Consider the following 13589-nt stretch of genomic DNA (forward strand, 5'->3'; position numbering starts at 1 on the left):
GCGGGCATAACTGTCTCGGCTAGAATTCATTGTCCGAGAAGATAAAATGCCTTCTTAAACCGTTGCAGTCTTTGTAGTATCAATGTATCCACAGTGCTGTTACAAAGGGAGTTCCAGAATTTTGACCCAGTAGGGGCGAAACGGTGACACAGTGGTTAGCAGTGCTGCCTCATGGTGCCGAGGACCCGGGTTCGATCCCGGTCCCAGGTCACTGTCTGTGTGAAGTTTTCACATTCTTCCTGTGTCTGAATGGTCTCACCCCCACAATCCAAAAAGATGTGTAGGGTAGGTGGATTGACCAGGCTAAATTGTCTCTTAATTGAAAATAAATAATTGGGTGCTCTAAAGGTGGAAACATAAAATTGTCTGACCCAGTGACAGTGTAGGTCGACGACATAGTTCCAAGTGGTGTGTGGCTTGGAGGGGAACTTGCAGGTGTTCCCATGGATTTGCTGCCCCTGTCCTTCCAGGTGGTGGAGCTCACGTGTTTGGAAGGTGCTTTGAAAGGAGCCTTGGTGAGTTGATGCACTGCATCCAATAGATGGTGCACACTGTTGCCAATGTGCTTCGGTGGTTGGTAGAGTGAATGTGGAGGGTGGTGGATGGGGTGCTGATCAAGCGGGTGGCTTTGCTCTGCAGGGTGTAACACATCTTGACTGTTGTTGGATTTTACCTGCATTCTTACAGGCAAGTGGAGAATATTCCATTACACTCCTGACTTGTGAATTTTGGATGGTCAATGGCCTTTGGGGAGTCAGGAGGTGAGTTACTCTCTTCTGATCTGTTCTTGAGCCACAGTATTTATATGGTTTGTCCAATTCAGTTTCTGGTCAATGGTAAACACCAGGATATTGATTGTGGGGGAATGCAGAGATGGTATTGTCACTGAATGTCAAAAGAAGATGGTTGTGTGGCATGAATGATACTTGCCACTTAACAGCCCAAGCTGGCATCCTGTCAGGCCTTTCAATCTTGTATCACACCAGTGGGGAATTTTTGTCAATGTCAAACCCAATTGCCAATGAGAGGCTTACGTAAGGTGATCCTCAGTTTGCCAGAGACATCAGGGTGAGTGTAACAACCGTCTGCAATAGTGCTGCACTGTTCAATACTCTATAAGGGTAGACCAGTTCCTGTATCCATGTCCATGTCAAACTGGTGTTCATGGACAACACCGTGCTGCTGGGGACTTAGACCCTCCTGTGTCACCAAGTTGGGTCAGTACTTGCTTGGGCTTGGGGCGAACAGGGGTCTCCTTGCCTCGTGCCACACAGTTGTGTTTATCTGCACTGTGCTGCTGGACTCATGCAGACACCAGAACAATGGTCGAAGTTCAACCGGGAATGGAGTGAGAGGTGTGGCTGGGAGATAGAGCGGGTGGTGGCCTAATGAAGTCCGGGGGGGGGGGGGGGGGGGGTGTAATTTGGAAGGAGAGTTGAGCAAAAGGTGGGGGGAGGGGGGAAAGTACGAGGGTTCATGATGGCATGCAAAGGGGCAAGGAGACGGATGGAAGACAGAGGGAAGACCAAGGGGAGGGAAATTGGACCTCAACAAGCCTGCAAGAAAAGCTCACAAACAGGGCGGGGGGAAGGTAGGGGTGCAAAGGGATACTACATTGTTTAGTGGAAGGGGATGGATGAAGATTCTAGATGCGGTAGGTAGAGGTCCAAGTGGGGCATGAGCTCAAGGGAACTTTTTAAATCAAGGAACAGACTTCTTGAGGCTGCTAACTCCCTGCATGGCCTGGCGAAGACAGGTGGCTTGGAGAGTGGTGCGAGTGTTTTGGACTAGTGTTTAAATATGGCACCAGAACCATTGAATCTGTCAGCTGAGCGCAGGTGGATGAATCAGGTCGTTAGGAGAGTCAGAGGGAAACTCAACGGTGCATAATTAATGAGCTCTCAGGCGCAGAATCTGGTGCGGGGTCCTGCTATCCTGGTCGGCAGGAGAGGTCCCGCCGGAGCCACCTGTCACTACACGTAGTCTCAAAATGGGTGAGTTCCAACGCAGTTCCAAATCAATTGGAACGTTTTCATTGAAGGAGGTTTGCAAATGATTGACTTGAATTCATGCTCTTGGAGATGGGCTGTTGGAAGTAACTGAAGATGGTTGTTTGATTGATTAAAGAACCATGGCGTTTTAGTCAGCAGATCCTGAACTACCAACAAACATCACTGTAAGTCCTCTCCTACTTTGTTGAAATTTATTTGTAATATACAGGGACATTGCAATTCTGAAAAATGTTTTGGAATGTATTCTTAAGCATTGCACAACTGAGCAGTGGCGTGCAGAGGGGGGGGCCGACGGTGCGCTGGCCCCGGGCATCGATTGGATGGGGGCAGCAGCGTGAAGAGAACGGAGCACGCACCGCGGTCGGCCAGAGCGCGCCTGCGCACCGCGGGCGGCCGGAGCGCGCCTGCGTACCGCGGGCGGCCGGAGCGCGCCTGCGCACCGCGGGCGGCCGGAGCGCGCCTGCGCACCGCGGTCGGCCGGAGCGCACCTGCGCACCGCGGTCGGCCGGAGCGCGCCTGCGCACCGCGGTCGGCCGGAGCGCGCATGCGCGCCTGGTGAACAAAAAGGGCGCGAAATCTCCCGAATCAACGGCAATCAATGCCACCATGGGTGAGTTTTATTTATTCTTTATCTTTATCTTTTGATCCATTTTTAAACTCTTCTCTGCACCCTCTCTATAGTTGTCAATTTACTAAACTGTCGTGCCCAGAATTTGACATTTGGGCCAGGGGCACCCATTTGGGACAGAACCAGTATTTTATGAAGATTCATCATGGCCTCTTAACTTTTGCCCTCTTACCCTTTATACTTAAAGCCCAGGGTCCTATAAATGGGAGATTCTCAGAGACAGGGGCAGCACGGTAGCATGGCGGTTAGCATAAATGCTTCACAGCTCCAGGGTCCCAGGTTCGGTTCCCGGCTGGGTCACTGTCTGTGCGGAGTCTGCACGTCCTCCCCGTGTGTGCGTGGGTTTCCTCCGGGTGCTCCGGTTTCCTCCCACAGTCCAAAGATGTGCGGGTTAGGTGGATTGGCCATGCTAAATTGCCCGTAGTGTCCTAAAAAAGTAAGGTTAAGGGGGGGGGGGGCTGTTGGGTTACGGGTATAGGGTGGATACGTGGGTTTGAGTAGGGTGATCATTGCTCGGCACAACATCGAGGGCTGAAGGGCCTGTTCTGTGCTGTACTGGTCTATGTTCTATGTTCTACTTGACTGCAAGCTGCTGGAGCTCGGATCTTGAACAGAGCTTTATATCTGGATTTGGGGACCCTTTATGCACTGGCATAGTGCACAAACAGGCCCCACATGACCAGGGTTTTGTGAAGAAGAAGGAATCTGGAAATGTGTTGACTGTGAAAATTATATTTGTGGAAATTGGGTGAAGTAATGCCGTTGTTTGATGAGACTTGGTACTAAAGCTTTAGAGAAATGAAGATGGAATTTGATTTGAAGAAGTTCAACGTTTTGAAGGATATTGTGGCTGAAATGAATGTGATACGTGCTGAATGGGCTGACTGAGAAATGTGTGAGATATGTCTTTGTATCTGCTATGTGTAATTTATCGGTCATATTATTGCAATTTTCCTGTTAATTCATGTTTAATTTACGTTGATTTTGGTGTGATTGCTAATATAAAAGTGAAGTTTTGTATATTGGTCTTAGTTGGGTTGTTTGTAGTTTGTTTCCACAAGGGTCATAACAGTATTTCCATGACGTTGCTGCTCTTATCCTTCTCCATGGGGGTTGCAGAGGAGGGAGGCACAACTTTCGAGACATAACATCTCACCCATTGCTGCAAAGCAAAATGACTGAAGAAGAGAACAATATCCCTAGAATCCCAGCGCTAAGGGGAAATTGACTAACTCTTACAGCGCAATTTAACCTCAGGCAGCCGTCCTATACCTTAGAGATGACCTAGAGGCAGCTTGGGGCCTGTCGTGAAGGTGAGTGAGTGCCTTTAAATTTGCTTACCTTTCACCGGGAGCAGGGTTTGAGGGAATATCAGGTAAGCTCTTCGTTTCTTTTTCTTCTTGTTTTTTTTAAATCTAGAGGTGATGTCAGGGAAGGCAGTACAATGCTTCTCCTGCAGAATGTTTGAGGTGAGGGACGCCGTCAGTGTCCCTGCTGATTTCATCTGTGGGAAGTGCACCCAACTCCAGCTCCTCAAAAACCGTGTTAGGGACCTGGAGCTGGAGCTTGAACTGGATGAACTTCGGATCATTCGGGAGGCAGAGGGGGTCATAGATAGGAGCTTCAGGGAAGTAGTTACACCAAAGACTGGAGATAGATGGGTAACTGTAAGAGGGACTGGGAAGAAGCAGTCTGTGCAGGTACCCTAAGCCATGGGGTACGGGCCTCTGGCACGGAGTCTGTCCCTGTTGCTCAGAAGGGAAGGGGGAAAGGAGTAGAACATTAGTAATTGGGGACTCAATAGTCAGGGGCACAGATAGGAGATTTTGTGGGAGCGAGAGAGACTCACGTTTGGTATGTTGCCTCCCAGGTACAAGGGTACGTGATGTCTCGGATCGTGTTTTCCGGGTCCTTAAGGGGGAGGGGGAGCCGCCCCAAGTCGTAGTCCACATTGGCACTAACGACATAGGTAGGAAAGGGGACAAGCATGTCAGGCAGGCCTTTAGGGTGCTAGGATGGAAGCTCAGAGCGAGAACAAACAGAGTTGTTATCTCTGGGTTGTTGCCCGTGCCACGTGATAGTGAGATGAGGAATAGGGAGAGAGAGCAATTAAACACGTGGCTACAGGGATGATGCAGGCGGGAGGGATTCAGATTTCTGGATAACTGGGGCTCTTTCTGGGGAAGGTGGGACCTCTATAGACAGGATGGTCTACATCTGAACCTGAGGGGCACCAATATCCTGGGGAGAGATTTGTTAGTGCTCTTTGGGGGGGTTTAAACTAATTCAGCAGGGGCATGGGAACCTGGATTGTAGTTTTGGGGTACGGGAGATTGAGAGTATAGAGATCAGGAGCACAGATTTGACTTCGCAGGAGGGTGCCAGTGTTCAGGTAGGTGGTTTGAAGTGTGTCTACTTCAATGCCAGGAGTATACGAAATAAGATAGGGGAACTGGCAGCATGGGTTGGTACCTGGGACTTTGATGTTGTGGCCATTTCAGAGACATGGATAGAGCAGTGACAGGAATGGTTGTTGCAGGTTCCGGGGTTTAGGTGTTTTAGTAAGGTCAGAGAAGGGGGCAAAAGAGGGGGAGGTGTGGCGCTGCTTGTCAAGGACAGTATTACAGTGGCGGAAAGGATGCTAGATGGGGACTCTTCTTCCGAGGTAATATGGGCTGAGGTTAGAAACAGGAAAGGAGAGGTCACCCTGTTGGGAGTTTTCTATAGGCCACCTAATAGTTCTAGGGATGTAGAGGAAAGGATGGCGAAGATGATTCTGGAAAAGAGCGAAAGTAACAGGGTAGTTGTTATGGGAGACTTTAACTTTCCAAATATTGACTGGAAAAGATATAGTTCGAGTACATTAGATGGGTCGTTCTTTGTACAATGTGTGCAGGTGGGTTCCCTGACACAATATGTTGACAGGCCAACAAGAGGCGAGGCCACATTGGATTTGGTTTTGGGTAATGAACCAGGCCAGGTGTTAGATCTGGAGGTAGGTGAGCACTTTGGAAACAGTGACCACAATTCGGTGACCTTTACGTTAGTGATGGAAAGGGATAAGTATACCCCGCAGGGCAAGAGTTATAGCTGGGGGAAGGGCAATTATGATGCCATTAGACATGACTTAGGATGTGTAGGTTGGAGAAGTAGGCTGCAAGGGTTGGGCACACTGGATATGTGGAGCTTGTTCAAGGAACAGCTATTGCATGTTCTTGATAAGTACGTACCAGTCAGGCAGGGAGGAAGGGGTCGAGCGAGGGAACCGTAGTTTACCAAAGAAGTGGAATCTCTTGTTAAGAGGAAGAAGGAGGCCTATGTGAAGATGAGGCGTGAAGTTTCAGTTGGGGCGCTTGATAGTTACAAGGAAGCGAGGAAGGATCTAAAGAGAGAGCTAAGACGAGCAAGGAGGGGACATGAGAAGTCTTTGGCAGGTAGGATCAAGGAAAACCCAAAAGCTTTCTATAGGTATGTCATGAATAAAAGAATGACTAGGGTAAGAGTAGGGCCAGTCAAGGACAGTGGTGGGAAGTTGTGTGTGGAGGCTGAGGAGCTAAGCGAGATACTAAATGAATACTTTTCGTCAGTATTCACTCAGGAAAAAGATAATATTGTGGAGGAGAATGCTGAGACCCAGGCTATTAGAATAGATGGCATTGAGGTGCGTAGGGAAGAAGTGTTGGCAATTCTGGACAAGGTGAAAATAGATAAGTCCCCGGGGCCTGATGGGATTTATCCTAGGATTCTCTGGGAAGCCAGGGAAGAGATTGCTGAGCCTTTGGCTTTGATTTTTAGGTCATCATTGGCTACAGGAATAGTGCCAGAGGACTGGAGGATAGCAAATGTGGTCCCTTTGTTCAAGAAGGGGAGTAGAGATAACCCCAGTAACTATAGGCCAGTGAGTTTAACGTCTGTGGTGGGTAAAGTCTTGGAGAGGATTATAAAAGATACAATTTATAATCATCTAGATAGGAATAATATGATTAGGGATGGTCAGCATGGTTTTGTGAAGGGTAGGTCATGCCTCACAAACCTTATCGAGTTCTTTGAGAAGGTGACTGAACAGGTAGACGAGGGTAGAGCAGTTGATGTGGTGTATTGGATTTCAGTAAAGCGTTTGATAAGGTTCCCCACGGTCGGCTATTGCAGAAAATACAGAGGCTGGGGATTGAGGGTGATTTAGAGATGTGGATCAGAAATTGGCTAGTTGAAAGAAGACAGAGAGTGGTCATTGATGGGAAATGTTCAGAATGGAGTTCAGTTACGAGTGGCGTACCACAAGGATCTGTTCTGGGGCCGTTGCTGTTTGTCATTTTTATAAATGACCTAGAGGAGGGCGCAGAAGGATGGGTGAGTAAATTTGCAGACGACACTAAAGTCGGTGGAGTTGTAGACAGTGCGGAAGGATGTTGCAGGTTACAGAGGGACATAGATAAGCTGCAGAGCTGGGCTGAGAGGTGGCAAATGGAGTTTAATGTGGAGAAGTGTGAGGTGATTCACTTTGGAAAGAATAACAGGAATGCGGAATATTTGGCTAATGGTAAAATTCTTGGTAGTGTGGATGAGCAAAGGGCTCTCGGTGTCCATGTACTTTGATCCCTGAAAGTTGCCACCCAGGTTGATAGGGTTGTGAAGAAGGCCTATGGTGTGTTGGCCTTTATTGGTAGAGGGATTGAGTTCCGGAGCCAAGAGGTCATGTTGCAGTTGTACAAAACTCTAGTACGGCCGCATTTGGAGTATTGCGCACAGTTCTGGTCGCCTCATTATAGGAAGGACATGGAAGCTTTGGAACGGGTGCAGAGGAGATTTACCAGGATGTTGCCTGGTATGGAGGGAAAATCTTATGAGGAAAGGCTGATGGACTTGAGGTTGTTTTCGTTAGAGAGAAAAAGGTTAAGAGGTGACTTAATAGAGGCATACAAAATGATCAGAGGGTTAGATAGGGTGGACAGCGAGAGCCTTCTCCCGCGGATGGAGGTGGCTAGCACGAGGGGACATAGCCTTAAATTGAGGGGTAATAGATATAGGACAGAGGTCAGAGGTGGGTTTTTTACGCAAAGAGTGGTGAGGCCGTGGAATGCCCTACCTGCAACAGTAGTGAACTCGCCAACATTGAGGGCATTTAAAAGTTTATTGGATGAGGGCATAGTGTAGGTTAGATGGCCTTTAGTTTTTTTTCCATGTCGGTGCAACATCGAGGGCCGAAGGGCCTGTACTGCGCTGTATCGTTCTATGTTCTAAAGATAAAGAGGTCAGTGAATAGCTCTAGAACGGGTGCAACTACGTTTTCTATAGGTTTTTTGGTGATATTTAATGAAATATTTACGTGGGGCTTTGGGGCATACAATCAAGATTTGCCCCGGGCATCACCAGACCTCTGCACGCCACTGCAACTGAGTATCCGTAAAATGGAGTAGATAAGGGTTAAAATAAGCTAACTTCCTTACCACTGAATTTTAGGAAACCTCTTGTTTCTCATACTTTGGTTCTGTATTGCAAAAAACAATTGGACAGTGTCTGACCGGAGTGAAGGCAAACATGACTTTTTTTTTTAAAAGGAGAAGAAAAAAAATCCAGTTCCTAAGCTCTTAATTGAAGCTTCATACAGCAAGTTGATTGCATTCTCTAAGGGTCCAGCAATCGTTCCATAATGTAGAAACAATGATTGAATACATTTTAATCTAAACCTCTTAATTTTTCCAGTTAATTTAACTGAGCTTTCCAAACTCAATTTCATGTCAAGAATGGCATGTTACATAATCACTTTCAGCTCAATCTCCCCTACAGTCACATGTAATCTGCAATATTGCTTTGTGCAGTGAAAATAAATCAACACAGCCCTAAGTCAAAATGATAGTGATCTTTCTAGTATGCAATTGCCACAAAGATGCTTGCAAACAAAATTATGTGTAACATGGAAGGAAAATCTATGTTCTGCTCAAAAGTATAAAGAGTATTCTAATCAGTGACATGTTTCTGCCTGGTTACTAGCTTAGCTTTCGCTTCGAGGCTAACCTAAACCTCTATTAAATGAATGGAGCTGCTCTGGATTGCAAATGGTTTCTCCCCGAGCTTCAAGTCATTAGAGTCTTTCAAGAGGAAGGAAACCAAAAATAGTAAGGTTCCAATGGTGGTAGAAAAGCTGACGTGTTCTTTTTAAAGACAGTAGATGTATTTCATATATCTCTCATAAAAGGCTTTGGCTGGATGCTTTAAATACAATGTCCTCCCTGAGACTTTTCTTCCTCTTTAATATGGTGGATTGAAATGGGAATGTGGAAAGTTTGAAGCATTCAAAATCATTGGCAATTTGTTAACCAAAGGATTGCAACATCTGGATTGGATTTGTTTATTGTCGCATGTACCGAGGTACAGTGAAAAGTATTTTTCTGCGAGCAGCTCAAACTAATCATTTAGTACATGAAAAGGAAAGAAATAGGGTAACATCTGACATTATCAGTGTTAACATTAAGCAATGCTTAAGATACTTTCCCAATAGGTCTATCTACACTTTCATGTAATCACCATCTATCGCGGCTATGGCCTTCCCAAGGCACATACCTTATGAGCGTGTGTTTTATGGAGACAATATGAATGTCATGCTGAGCACACAGGAGAATATTACAAGTTGATAAAAACTGTAGTCTCTTGTAAAACTAGACATTGTTGGACTATTAAAATAGCTGTCACAGATCATCTCACTTTTAAATTTGCAAGTTGGCCAAGTTTCTGTAAGCTTCTAAAAGTGGAGCACAATGATAACGGAATGTCACCCCTGCCACCGTCAGTACTCACCCCAAAAAGCATGGACAATAAATCCTAAGACCACCTGTCTCCATAACTGCCAGGTAACAAATGGAAACTCCTGAAACGGATTATGGACAATGAAGCCACCACTGCAGGTCAATGATTTTGGTCACACTGATTGTTTCCAATTGGGTATTAATGGACAGTCGTCACATAACTGAAATTCTTCCAATTCTTAAAGCATTTTTATTATAAGCCCTTCTTATATCCGAATAAAAGAATTAGAAGCAGGAGTAGACCATTTGACTCTTCGGGCCTGCTCCGCCATTCAATAAGATTATGGCTGATCTGATTGGAATCACAACTCCACATTCCTGCCTAGCCCTGATCACCTTTCATCCCCTTGTTAATCAAGAATCAATCTAGCTCTGTCTTAAAAATATTCAAAGACTCTGCCTCCACCGCCTTTTGAGAAAGAGAGTTCCAAAGTCTCACAACTCTCTTAAGAGAAAAAAGGTTATTCTCATCTCTGTCTTAAATGAGTGGTCACTTATTTTTAAACAGTGCCCCTGAGTTCTAGATTCTCCCACAAGGGGAAATATCCTCTCCACACAGACTCTGTCAGGACTCCTCAGGATCCTATACGTTTCAATCAAGTTGCCTCTGACTCTTTTAAACTTCGGTATATACAAGCCTAGCCTGTCCAACCTTTCCTTATAAGATAACCAGTCCATTCCAGATATTAGTCTAGTAAATCGTCTCAGAATTGCTTCTAATGTATTTACATTTTTCCTTAAATAAAGAGACCTATATTGCACATAGTACTATAGATGTGGTATCACCAATGCCCTGTACAACTGAAGCATATAATCTCCCATCTTTTGCAATCAATTCCCCTCACAATAAATGATAACATTCTATTAGCTTTCCAATTAATTTCTATACCTGCATACTAACCCTTTGTCATTTATGCACTCGGACACCCAGATCCCTCTGCACCGCACCTCAAAGCTCTGTAATCTAGGGCAGCACGGTGGCACAATGGTTAGTACTGGGACTACGACACTAAGGATCTGGGTTTGAATCCTCGCCCTGGGTCACTGTCCGTGTGGACTTTGCACATTCTCCTTGTGTCTGCGTGGGTTTCGCCCCCACAACCCAAAGCTGTGCTGGTTAGGTGGCGAAGTGGCTTAAATTGTCCCTTAAAAAAATAATTGGGTATTCTAAATTTATTTTTTAAAAGGCTCTGTAATCTCTTATCATTTAGGTAATAAGTTTTTTTATTCTTCCTTCCAAAAGTGACAATTTCCCATTTTCCCATAGTATACTCCATTTTCCAGATCTTCGCCCACTTAAGTAATCCATGCTTATCCCTTTGTAACCTCCTTATATCTCCTTCACAATTTACTTTCCTACCAATCTTTGTATTGTCATAAAATTTTGCAATTATATCTTTGGTTGCTTCATCCAAGTCATATATATAAATTGTAAAAATTTGAGGCCCCAACACTGATTCTTGAGGCACACCAATTGCTACATCCTCCCAACCAGAAAAAGACCCATTTATGATAGCTCTTAGATCCCTGTTTACTAGTCAATCTCATACCCATGCCAACACTCTACCCCCGCCACCATGAGCTTTTTATTTTCCGCAATTACCTTTGATGTGACACCTTATAAAATGCCTTCTGCAAATCTAAGTTTAGTACATTCACTGGTTCCTCGTTATCCACAGCAGAATGACTCCTTCAAAGAACTTCAATAAATTCATCTAACATTTTCCCTATCAGAGTTGTTAGGCTAACTGGTTAATTTGCTCAATACAACTTCCCTGGTGATTGTCATTTTTCTGTGTTCCCCTCCCTTCCAGTTCCTGATTTACAGCTATTTCTGGGATGTCACTTGTGTCCACAGTAGTGAAAACCAATGCAAAATACCTGTTAAATTCACCCGCCATCTCCCTACTTTCCATTAACAATTCCTCAGGTCACTTTCTATAGAACAAACGCTCACTTTGGTTATTTATAGAAACCCTTCCTATTCGGCTTTATATGTTTTAGCTGTCTTTCTCTCATATACTAATTTTTCCCTCCTTATTAATTGTTTTGTCATTCTTTGCTGTTCTTTATATTTTGTTCAAGCTTCTGACCTGTCACTTAGCTTTGCACAACTATATGCCTTTACTGTAAGTTTGATACTGTCGCAAAGTTTTTTTAGTTAACCACAGATGGTGGGTCCTTCCCTTGGTCATGGTCGTGGGTTTGGAAGGTGCTGCCTAAGGAACTTGGTGAATTTCTGCAGTGTATCTTGTATATCTTGTATATGATACACACGGTTGCTACTGTTAGTCGGGCTGTTTTGTCCTGGGTGATATTTATATGGCGGGTCCAGTTAATTTTATCACAGAATCATATAATTTACAGTGCAGAAGGAGGCCATTTTGCCCATCACGTCTGCACTGGCCCTTGAAACTAGCACCCTACTTAAGATCATACCACCACCCTAGCCCCATAACCCAATAACCTCACCTAACCTTTTGGACACTAAGGGGCAATTTAGCATGGCTAATCCACCTAACCGGCACATCTTTGGACTGCGGGAGGAAACCGGAGCACCCGGAAGAAACCTACGCAGACACAGGGAGAAAGTGCAAACTCCACACAGAGTCTCCCAAGGCCGGAATTGAACCCGGGTCCCTGGAGCTATTGATAGTGGGGAATTTTGTGATTGTGAAGCCATTGAATGTCAAGGGGCACTGGTTAGATCCTCTCTTATTGGAGATGGTCATTGTCTGGCACTTGTGTGGCATGAATGTTACTAGCCACTTGACAGCCCAGTCCTGGATATTGTTTATGTCCTACTGCCTTCGGACAATGACTGTTTGAGTATCTGTTATGTTACGAATGGTGCTGCACATTGTGCAGTCATCAGCGAACATCTTCACTTCTGACTTTATGATGGAAGAAAGGTCAATGATGAAGCAGTTGAAGATGGTTGGGTCTAGGACGCTAACCCGGGGAACTCTTGCAGTCATGTTCCAGAGTTGAGATGATTGACCTTCAACCACCACAACCATCTTCCTCTGTGCCAGGTTTGACTCCAACAAGTGGAGAGTTTTCTGCCTGATTCCCATTAACTCCAGTTTTGCTAATCCTGGGGGGTTACCATTGATCAGAAACTGAACTGGCCTAGCCATATTAATACCATGGCTATCAGGGTAGGTCAAAGGTTAGGAATCCTACGGCGGGTAACTCACCTCGTGACTCCCCAAAGCCTGCCCACCATCTACAAGGCACAAGTCAGGAGTGTAATGGAACACTCTCCATTGGATGAGTGCAGCTCCAACAACACTGAAGAGGCTTAACACCATCCATGACAAAGCAGCCCACTTGATTGGTCTCCCTTCCACAAACATTCAAACCCATCACCACCAACGAACAGTGGCAGCCATGTGTACCTCTACAAGGTGCACTGCAGTAACTCACCAAGGTTCCTTAGACAGCACCTTCCAAACTGAAAACCACTACCATCTACAAGGTGCACTGCAGTAATTTGTCAAGATTCCTTAGGCAACACCTTCCAAACCCATGATCACTAACATCTAGAAGGACAAGAGCAGCAGATACATGGGAACATCACCACCTGGAGGTTCCCCTCAAGTCACTCATTACCCTGACTTGGAAATATATACTTTTTTATTCATTCATGGGATGTGGGAGTCGCTGGCTGGGCCAGCATTTATTGCCTATCCCAGTTAAGAGTGTCAACCACATTGCTGTGAATCTGGAGTCACATGTAGACCAGACCAGATAAGGACGACAAATTTCCTTCCCTAAAGGGCATTAGTGAATCAGATGGGTTTTTACGACAATCGACAATGGTTTCATGCTTACCTTTAGACTTCTAATTTCAGATTTTTATTGAATTCAAATTTCACCATCTGCCATGGTAGGATTCGAACCCGGGTCCCCAGATCATAACTCTGGGTCTCTGGATTACTAGTCCAGTGACAAGACCACTAGGCCACTGCCTTCCCTATCACTGTCGCTGGGTCAAAAGTCTGGAACCCCATCCCTAACATCACAGTGGATGTACCTACACCTCAGACTGCAGCGGTTCAAGGAGGCAACTCACCACCATCTACTAAAGGGCAACTAGGGAGGGGCAATAAATGGTGGCCTAACCAGCGAAGCCCACATCCT

General features: G+C 45.5%; 1 protein-coding gene across 23 annotated transcripts in view; it reads right to left on the reverse strand.

Moving 5' to 3' along the window:
- Positions 1-13589, reverse strand: part of LOC119962658 (transcription factor 4-like) — a 679430-nt gene that overhangs the window by 18944 nt on the left and 646897 nt on the right. The window lies entirely within an intron of this gene.

This window comes from Scyliorhinus canicula, chromosome 3, assembly GCF_902713615.1.
Source record: "Scyliorhinus canicula chromosome 3, sScyCan1.1, whole genome shotgun sequence".
NCBI classification, from domain to species: Eukaryota; Metazoa; Chordata; class Chondrichthyes; order Carcharhiniformes; family Scyliorhinidae; genus Scyliorhinus; species Scyliorhinus canicula.